Genomic DNA, 3967 nt, shown 5'->3' with positions numbered 1-3967 from the left:
GGTGGGGACTCCAGCTCCCTGAAGTGAGAGGGGCTGCTGCTTCACCTCTGCCTCATCCCACTTCCCTAATCGCGGGCTTCCTTCCTCAGCTGGAGATTGAGGTTTGGCTTTCCTAAGTCAGAGAGAGGACCGGCCTCCTCTCTAGCCCTCACCTGCCCTTCCTACATCTGGGCACCACTTGTTTCAGCTTTGTGGAGCCCCCTACCACTCCCCAAATTATACCCTCGCACGGTGCTGTCCCTTTGCTTATTCCAGGTGCTCCACCCGGTGTGAACTTACCTCTGTGGGCTCCCCCTGGTCTCTAAGACCTCCTCCAGATGTTGGCGTGGACAGCACCCTTTCCCGGAATCAGGGCCTCCTTGGGAGGAGAATAATCCTGCTCAGCTCTCAGGGCCTGGCTTGGGTATCACTTCCTCCAGGAGACCGTCCTGATGCCTCCCCTCCGAACCTGGGCTGGAAGCCCCTCCTCCCCGTCCCTAGAACAGATTTCTCCTACTTTAGCACCTGCAGTGCAGAGCCCCAGCCCTCTCCTCCTTATCCCACACTCTGATAGGGCCCAGGCTCTCCGGCCCTGTTCACGGAGTAAACACTTGTTGAATAATTGAATGGATAAATAGGTGGATGGTTGAATGGGGGGGTGGATGAAGCCGTGACTGCCTGTGTCTGTGGCTCTCTTCGACTTGCCACCGCTCCCAGATGGAACCCGTCACTCCCACACATCTGCTCATGGAGGCCAGACCCGCTGTGTTAAGCCTTACACTCACTGTGCATTAGTCACTTGTTTCTTGCCTGTGTCCCCCACACCCTCCCCCACAGCCTGTGCACTTAGGACACTTCCTGGAGCATAAGTGGCAGTCTTGGAATCTCCCAGGGTAAGGAGGCTTTTCAAAGTTACACCCTGCACCCAACAGCCTCAGGCATGAGGAAAACATAACCTTCTTGGAAAGGACACCCTCTGGGGATTCCCAAAGAATGTGGTGAGCAGGTACGTGCGTGAGTGGGCATGCTGGGACTAAGTTTTGCTCAACATGTTCATGACACTCTTCAGATAATGAGACCACACTTGGGTCCTTTGGAGATTAGGAAAGACATAAACGACACCCCCAAAGTTGGACCACCAGCCGCCAGATTGGACCCAGCTGAACGACCCCATTTGCAGTGAAGGTGGCGTTGAAATGGTAGGTGCGGCCACAGGCTGAGAAATAACGTCTCGGACAGATTGCTATTGAAAGAAATGTCAACTGGCTTAGGCGAGGTTTCTTAAATTTAATCAACCCCTACTTGATCCTGTGTGCACATGTAGATTTTTTCCCCCAGTACCTATAAGACTTCTTAGCTTAAAGTGGGCTCCATGATCTAACAGTTCAAATATCCCACACAACAGAGAGCCCAACAGGAAGCAAAACAACAACAACAGCCCTAGCTGGTTTGGCTCAGTGGATAGAGCGTCGGCCTGTGGTCTGAAAGGTCCTGGGTTCTGTTCCAGTCAAGGGCCCATTCCCAGGTTGTGGTCTCAATCCCCAGTAGGGGGTGTGCAGGAGGCAGCCGATCAATGATTCCCTCTCATCATTGATGTCTCTATCTCTCTCTCCCTCTCCCTCTCCCTTCCTCTCTGAAATCAGTAAAAATACATTTAAAACAACAGCAAACACCTATCGAACAGGCTAGAGCAGTGGTTCTCAACCTTCCTAATGCTGTGACCCTTTAATACAGCTCCTCAAGTTGTGGTGACCCCCAACCATAAAATTATTTTCGTTGCTACTTCATAACTGTAATTTTGCTACTGTTATGAATCGTAATGTAAATATATATGCAGGACTGTCCCTCAGACCGTTGGAGGGCCGGACTATAGTTTAAAAAAAAACTATGAACAAATTCCTATGCACACTGCACATATCTTATTTTGAAGTAAAAAAACAAAACAGGAACAAATACAATATTTGTATTTGCATGTGGCCTGCGGGCTGTAGTTTGAGGACCCCTGCTCTAGGGCCTCAAAGCACCCTCTAGGGCCACCCAGCAGCCAGGGAGTGTTGGGGAATCCATAGGCTCTTGTGAAAGAGCAAAGATGAGCCAAAGTGAATTCTTGCTCTTACCACCAAAGATCTGTGAAATCCCAGGATATTGAATTCACCACCAGGCTAAACTTCCAGAGTATTTTCTCACAAGAGGGCAGTTAGTTATACAAAAGAGGAAAGACTGGAAAGGAGATAAAATAGAAAACAAAAATCCTTTCCTAAAGCCAGAGCCCTCCAATAAAATGATCACATGAGACAGGCAATAAATCTTGGTTAAAATGACACTTTGTCCTGGCCGTTGACCCCCAAGTGGAAGGGTTGTGGCTTTAATTCCTGGGTTGCAGGTTTGATCCCCGGCCCCAGTCAGGGTACATGCGAAGGCAACCGATGGATGTGTCTCTCTCACATCGATGTTCCTCTCTCTCTCCTTTCATTCTCTCTAAAAATCAATGGGGAAAAAAAAATATACTCGGGTGTGGATTAACAACAACAACAAAATGACACGTTGACTTTTACCAATAGATGTAGCCCGCTTCCCCCGTTGCTGGGCGGGGTTGAAAATCTGGTGGCATCTCAAGAGCAGGGCTAGTGGATACGCCTGCTTTCAACCCACCCACTGGTCCAGAATGTTGACCTGCTTGATGCTGTTTGCCTTGTTTACACTGAATTTTTTAAAATTCGCTTGTTTTCCAGTGGATTTCTTTATTAATTTTAGCTATTTTCAAAGGTGATACTTTTACTGAAATAATTGTTTTCTCTCAGACACTGCAGTGTTCCATCACCGTGAGAGTTTTTCTGACATTACCATTTTGGTTTTTTAAAATCTAATACAGTTTTATTGATTTCAGAGTGGAAGGGAGAGGGAGAGATAGAAACGTTAATGATGAGAGAGAATCATTGATTGGCTGCCTCCTGAGTACTTCCCACCGGGGATGGAGCCTACAACCCGGCCATGTACCCTGACCGGGGATTGAACCTGGTTCATAAGTCAATGCTCAACCACTGAGCCACTCCAGCCAGGCTGAAATTTCCATTTTCAATATTAAAAGGCTCACTATGTCATGAAAAAAGCATTTTCCTAAATATATCTATGGTACAAGTATTTGTCATTTGCGTAACATTTGTCCTCAAAAATTACTCTGAATAAGTTTGTGGAATTTGGAAGCTGGTAATCATTAAGCCTGACTCTTGGTTTCTGTCTTTAACAAATGTTGATTTAGTGCCTACAGCCACTATGATAGGCACAGGATGCATGAACAGGGCAAGCTTCCGGCCCTCAAGAAACTTACATTGTAGAGAGGAAACGGATACCAAGCAGCCAATCATATGTTTACTTAATTATAATTATGATGTGTTAGGAAAGGCACTGATTGGTTGTTAGGATATCAGTAATCGGGTACGCCCCACCTAGGAGATCTGAAAGGGCCTTGCTGGGGACAGGCATTTGACCCAAGATCTGAAACCCTCAATAGCAGCTCTCTGAGAACAGGAACTCTCTCTGTCCTGGTCACCATGGTACCCTGTTGCCTATATGGCTGGCCCAGAGTTGGTGCACCATATGTCCTGAAGGGGCACCCAGTAGCCAGATGGATCTGGATGAGTGGGAGTCAGGTTGGAGAGAGATGAGTCTAGTACAGGACAAGAGCAATGAGCCCCTGGAGAAGGCTAGGTAAAAGCTACACGACCTAGTTTACATTTTAGGTCACACTGGTTGCCAAGTGGCAAGTAGTCTGGAGGGAGGCAAGGGTGCATGTGGAGGAAAGGTGTGTAGAAGTGTTTTGTTTTGTTTTATGATCATACATATACTAATACACACACACACACACACACACACACACACACTCACACACACATACTAGAGGCCTGGTGCACGATATTCATGCACTGGGGGGCAGGTCCCTCAGCCCGGATTGCGAGAGGGCACAGGCCAGGCCGAGGGACCCCACCGG

Source organism: Myotis brandtii, unplaced genomic scaffold (genome assembly GCF_000412655.1).
Source record: "Myotis brandtii unplaced genomic scaffold, ASM41265v1 scaffold510, whole genome shotgun sequence".
In the NCBI taxonomy this organism is placed as follows: Eukaryota; Metazoa; Chordata; class Mammalia; order Chiroptera; family Vespertilionidae; genus Myotis; species Myotis brandtii.
Note: the sequence above shows the minus strand (reverse complement) of the source record.